Raw genomic sequence first — 7,443 nt, 5'->3', positions numbered from 1 at the left:
AGCTATCATTGACAGATTGATGAAATTGGATAATTTTCATCACTCATTACTGCAGTACTGTATTATCCAAATCCTGGTACCGGTACTGAGATCTGAATGTTCTGATTTTAGTTCAAGTACCCGTACAGAAGTATAAGTTTATTTCGACTCCATAATTTACTATTGCCAGAATGCTGTAATGAATATGCCTGATACTGTGATATGCCCACCAGCCACCACCATGCCTAACAACACAATGTTCACACCAAACATGTAAAAAAAATTCATGACATAATTTGGAAATAACAGTGAAAAACCGTAGTCTACCGGCAGACCGGTTACAGGTACTGGGTTAGCGGATGCGTACCGGTACGGTATGCCCAATTCTCAAGATCTCTCTGTATTTTTGGTCAAATTTGTATAAAGACAGAAAGAGGTGACCAATTTTCAAATAGCCTATATGGTAATGAAGCCCTCTCAAAATACTGAAATAGTTGGCTGCTGCAATTCTTTACATTTTGCCCTGATCGAGATTTACGCGAAGATTCCAAACAAAAAATCAAAAACGGACTACGCAAAACTTACGACAGTAGTCACGTAGTCGTAGCCGTAACCTTAATCATTAGTTTGAGGTATTAGTTTCACTTCGTCATTGCAAACACATCTAGTCGCAGTTTTCCATAGCAATCGCTTTATCAGTTAGAGGACACGCTTTTTATGAAAAAAGGTCGACCCGCTGCCGCTGACGCATTATGCCAAATCGTAAATACGGTATACATCACGGTAAAGAGCTACCAAAAATCTTATCAAAGTTGGAGAATTTTCGTGGGGTTAGGGGTCGGAAAAATAACAGTAGGCCTACTTCCATAATATTAGCTAATCAGTAAGACGCTAATCGTGACAAAACAATGGAATTTTAGCAGCCGCTCGGACGAATATATATATTTCACCCAGACAGATTTTCGAATACTGTATGGAGGTGAACATTAGCACATCTTCGTGGTTTTGTATGCTATTTGTCAGTTTTCATTTGTATTGGCGAAATTTAGATATAAATCAAATATATCAATAAGCTTTTTGTTTTCTGAAGAGTCTTTGTGTAGTTACAGTAAACGACTAAGTTCGCAAATAAATACTAATACGCTAGGTTGCAGTAATCAAAAATTAGTCCCAATATAGGTGTGGTAGATCATAAATACTGATAGTAGTACTAGATGTCCAACTTCGTTCGTCGTACTACAGGGTGTCCAAAAAGTTCCGCCCGACTCCATAGCATTACCAAATTGTAAATTCGAATAAATATGGTTGTATGATAAATGGGGACTACAACATTCAACAGCTATAACATCCAATTAGAAACAGGTTGACTATAAATCAATTTTAAAATTAAAAAAAAAATAACATTTGATTATAGAGACTTTATAATCGGGCGCAACTTTTGGACACTCTGTATAATATAGGCCGCGGGCCCAAATCTGTAATGAGCTTAAAAAACGAGTTCGTAGTGACTCCTGAAGGGGAACCTACATTTAGGTGGGTCAGAAAACCAAGTCCAATTCACAAAATATACAAAGTTGACATCTCCAATGTGGAGCATTATGTCCCAATTGATGGTGACGTCACACTCATTCACTACCCATATCTATCCAATAAATTGCTACTTAAAATACCGAAACCTTCGATGAATTTTCAAAAGAGAATTTTTGGGGGTAAGCATTTATATCATCGACGTCATAAATAGTTCTGTAGATGAATGTGACGTCATATTTGCTTTTCGAAAAAAATATTTTCTGTTGTGCAGGGACTAAGTAATTAACAATGCCAAATGCCTATACATTACATACTGCTTCTTGTCGATACACACAGAAGAGAATAATTCAAAACAAGTTATGGCGTATTATTATTCCGTAAAACTAACAAAAATTATCATGTGGAAATGTTAAAGGTACGTGGCAAAATTAAACATTTAAACATAATTGTAAAATAAAAAGAAAACAAAATGAGTACAAAGCGAGGGTGTGCCTAATCAAAAATAATAAAACAACAAATGTTAGAATATTTCTTATGTCAGCGTCACCTGTTCTATGATTTACAATACCAAAGGACGTTTCCCGACCCTTGAAAGATTCTACCTATACTTTAACATTGCAAACTTTCAACATATATTTTGAGAGTGTTTTGGAGAGTTGGCGCTTACAAACTGGCTCACATGTTCAAAACTATCAATTTTCAAAACTTTTCATTCAAAACTATAAACTACGTGCCTCTGGTACTGATAGCTAATTTTAGGCTAGTTTATCGCATCGTTTGCAGTATAATTTTTGGATAAATATAACAAACTAAAGGTCCTCAGAAGACATAATACCAATTAAGTTATTCAATTTAAAACTATTTTTTGGAAACACAACTAAAAACTGACGAATAAATGGCAAAAATACCAAAAAGAGGCAATGTTCACAACCACGCTTGAATATGTGTCTGAGCGAAAGAAGTGTCTGAGCAGCGGTATAAATTCCAATTTTCACGGCATTGTTAACTTATTGCTGATTTGTGATTGTTACGGAAATAAACAAGGAAATCGATGCTCGCGGCAACATCCATTGTAATTGAAATAATAATATTTAGAATATCAAATATGAACAAACACATGGCTTCAATGGTGTATACTGTATAATTGTATATAATACATTATATATACAGTGGTGGGATTCAATTTATTTGTCAGCCGGCTCCATCACAAAAGTCATATTTTTCACCCGGTTCTATTACAAAAAGTCATTGCGAGTAACCAGTAATGCTAACCGGTTCGCTGATCTCATGAAATTCCGTGAGACGGTTTTATGGAACCGGTGCGAACCGGCTGAATCCCACCACTGATATATAGTAAATACTAATATACAGGGCGTCCAAAAGGTTCCGCCCGATGTCATAGCATTACCAATTGCGAATTTAAATAAATATGGTTGTATGATAAATGGGGACTACAACATTCAACATCTATAACATCCAATTAGAAACAGGTTGACTATAAATCTTTTTTGAAATTAAAAAAAATGCCATTTGATTATAAAGACTTTATAATCGAGCGAAACTTTTTAAACACTCTGTAAATCCATAATGAAAATTTTTAATATACAACATAAAAACGGTTTGAAGTTTTACTTGAAATAATTCCAGCCATCACCAATAAAGGCTATTGGTGATTCATGAATGTTAAGACCGTATCTCAATATTATTATCATCTTCTTCCTCAAGCGTAACATCCGCATTGCTACTATCGTAGCAACTGCACAAACTGGAGAAGAAAAAAAACATACAATTATATATCTCCCGAGTATTCGAGATTCGATTCGAAAAAAATATTCTATTCGATTCTGAAATCATCAGGTATTCGAAAATGCCCAGCCCTAATCGTGACCGAGCAAATTGATAGTGGATATAGCCATTTAAGCAGCGACATAACAAACATAGCCAATCAATTAGGGACATATCGGACATAGCCATTTTACTAGGGGCATAGCGAACATAGCAGTTTTAGTAGGGATATAGCGGAGATAGCTATTTTGGTAGGGACGTAGCCGACATTTTTGTAGGGGCATAGCGGACATGGCAATTTTGGCTGGGTCATACCGTACATAGCTAATTAGTAGACACGTAGCGCACAAATGGGATATAGTCAGTGGTGGGATTCAAATTTTTTGTTGTTACATCACTAAAGTCATCATTTTTGAGCCGGTTCTGTTACAAAAAGTCATTGACGATAACCGGTAATGCTAACCGGTTTGCTGATCTCAAAAAATTCTGTGAGACGGTTCTATCATTGATGCCTTAACAATGGATCAAAATGACCCCAATGATTTAGCTAATGAGGTTCTTGACAAAAAATCGATTGATTCTTAGAAGATGGATTCTCCTATAATTTCCGTGTATGAAGGCTTGCGAAATACATATCTTAAGCATGATTAACCTAAATTTTCCATATTATCCCGGCACAAAATGTCATAAAAATGGGTCGATTAGGCTCACGTTACAATACAAACTTTCAGTGGCACAGCCAAGATTTTCGAAGGGGTGGGGAGATCAGAATTCACTGTAATGGGTCCTGAAACATTCGCCGAATTACGCCACTCGTAAAAATAGTCGGATCTTTTCAGATTTTCAACATACGCAAGGCCGAAATCTTGAATACCGCGTGTAGTGTTTTTTGAGATTAATTTAATGCAGTTCTTAAATCACGGATGTCCAATTCAAATATCGCGACATTCGAGTATCGTTTTTTCGAGTTTATAAGCACACATCCTAGCTTAAAAACATTTTACGATTACTTCATTTTTATCGTAATCGAAGGCAGCCGTGTACGCACGGCAATAAATTACAGCCACATGAAAAGATTTCAATTAGCGCTGACTTAAATTTCTTATAACACGTTGAAGATGTTTTTGATTGAAAATATATTACGAATAATATACGAAATCATTATCGCATATTTAAATTTAGTTGAGATAGTTTGTGGGGCCGAGACAATAATTCTAAAAGCAAATTGTGTAGCAATTAATCGTTTTCATCCTCAGTTTCGATAGCGATCGGACATTACGGGAATGTTTTCATTTATTGTAATTTAGAGCGTATAAAATAGCTCTCAAATATTATTTAGTATCTATTGCGAATTTTATCGTTTTCCTGACGTCGTTGATGACAATCAAAAATGAAATCATAACTCCCGGCATGAAATATTTATAACAGCACTGAATCGAAAATTAAAACACGATTTCCGGTCTTAATTCATCAATCATCATTGACGAATGGAAATTTAGGAATCGGGTTCACTCATTTGATGGCGCCCCAGAAGTATGTGCACCAAGGTGGCGGACACCGGAACGTAGTATGTGTACCAGGTTAGAGTTAGGCCACAATTTTATTTCAATTTTCCTTATTTTTGTCCTTTTATGAGTTCCGGGACTAGCCAAGTGACTCCCGAAGTATTTGCAACCTGAAATTATGGCCCAACCCTAACCTGGTACACATACTACGTTCCGGTGTCCGCCATCTTGGTTCACATACTTCGGGAGTACCCATTTGATTATGTCAATGATCGCGTAATAATATTTGCATTTTTCTGAATCAACGGATGGTTTAGTGAGCAGAATGAACTAATAATAAAAACTCGACCGCCGCCATCTCACTCTCCGCGGTCTACCGTTCGTACTTTTTATTTATTGTTTCTCTGTTCTTTCTATGTGTACATTTTCTATTTATTATGTGGTAATTTATTTCTAACATGTAATTATTACGGGTTTACCCAGTATTCTAATTTATATAAATGTTATGTCCGAGTTTTGTGTAGGCTTAGAACTAATTAGGTCATTTATATGTATGCTGCGTCCTTACTTACAGATTTTTCTACTTACGAAGGGGCTTCCGAAACGAATTAATATCGTAGATAGAGTTTGTACTGTATTGACAGCCAGTTGTGATTATTTTTATAAGATATTGTGGTTAAAAAAATCCCAAGATCTACGATAAAATCCCAAAGTCTACCCAAATTTATATTGGTACAAATAATAAATTGCTTCAACGTACTTTATCTTAATCAGGCCATAGTCAGTATTTCCAAAAGAGGTTCAAAATAAATATTAATCGCCTCGGAATCCTCGCGGAACGGATCCTGTAATTGTAGCGCTGAAAAAACCCGACTATTTACTGGCTAATAATTTTTCAGTTGCGCCAAGTATTTACGACTAATACTACTACCTAAAATGTCTTGCTTTGTTAAATCAATTGCGGTGCGCCGACTTACGTCAAAATAAGGGCATCGCTATAAAATCTCAAGGCAATACCAAAGAATGGAAAACTGTCTAATTATACAGTATTTATCGCCAGTTGTGATTCGTATTTTTGCGATGTTGCGAATTCTACAAATTCGATATGTTCTCACAACACTGACTCCGCTCTGCCACTTCTATTATTTTTTAACACTAGAAAAATTCCTAGGTCTGGTATAAAATATCAAAAAACTATGATTTATTTTAGTACATTAAAAATTGACTGAATATGCATTACATTAATTATCTTATATTTCATAATAACCCGAGTCAAAGTTGCATGTGGCCCCGACGATAGTTTCAGAATGCCTTAAAACAGGAGTGTACAAACTCGGCTCGATAAGAAAAATTGTACGGCTCGCGGAGAAGCGCCAATTTTGAACGGTGTATGAGCAAAACGAGTTTTTAGATCATTTAATTTGGTGCGTGCGAGCAATTTTAATCTTTCTCTCTTTCACAAAGCCTATACTATTACCTGAGTGCCACGGTCATCATACTAAAACAAGCTAGCAAAATCCTGTTACGAAATGCACAATGTTATAAAAACGCGTTTCCCACTGAATTCGATTAAAATTCAGAGCATATGAGCACACATAGAGAAACAAACATGCCAGATAATATTTTGCCGTGTCGCACAGGGCTGCAATGTTTTAAAACAAAACGTTTACGGTGTCGCTAGGATATATGCGCCATATTCGGTATCCACTTCTTCAAGAAATGCATTAAATTAACCTGAATTAAACAAAGTTCACTGCACGCGTTTTGAAGGCTTTCGATCTTTTGTATGTAGAAAATATTATGTTAGCCGAAGCAATATTACGAGAAAAATTTCGTAAGTTGATTTTTTTGTATCTAGAGCCTTTCATATATATAGAGTTTATAGGTGCGGTCCGCGGCTTCATCCAGTAACTTGTATCTGGCCTTCTGTCAATGAGGGCTGCACACCCCTACCTTAAAAGGTATCACAGGCATAGTGAACGGAATTCGGTGACTTTTCCTATGGTATAGTTCTCGAGGGCAATTTACCAACTGAAAAAGAGCTTTTAATCTGTCACCATCCTAAAGAAACTAAAAGTATTTTTCGTTTCATTTTATGTATTTTACAATGCGGAACAAAACAACCTATTGAAACAAGATGCTTGCAATGATATTCTGAAATGGCGTAAGTTTGCAGCGGGAAATTAAGCGAGAATAAAAAAAACGACGTGAAGGTGCTCAAAGCCCAACGTTACGGATCACACTGAATTAGATCGGCTAATATAACAAAATGCAATCGCACCCCATTCAGACATTTCCACAATCCTCACAAATTGATCAGAAACCACCCTCTGGTCGCATATCCTACTTTGGATTTAATATACGATGTCACGCACATGTGGCCAATCATAAATTTGTCCGAATACATCATAGAATTTCTATTTTAACAGTGAATATGAATACGGCCATATACAGTAAACATACATATTTAGAATTGAATTCCCCTGTATAATATTGGATTTAACGAGATTTGAGGCTTTAATTCCACGCTGCTCCGCATAAGAAAAGCATTGTTTAACCGTAGATATATACTGTTTAACCGTAAATACGGTTTAACCATATATTTACGGTTTAACCGCCCCAGAATATAACTTACAGAAGATCA

The sequence above is a fragment of the Styela clava genome, chromosome 14 (assembly GCF_964204865.1).
Source record: "Styela clava chromosome 14, kaStyClav1.hap1.2, whole genome shotgun sequence".
NCBI lineage: Eukaryota > Metazoa > Chordata > Ascidiacea > Stolidobranchia > Styelidae > Styela > Styela clava.
This window is presented reverse-complemented; position numbering follows the sequence as displayed.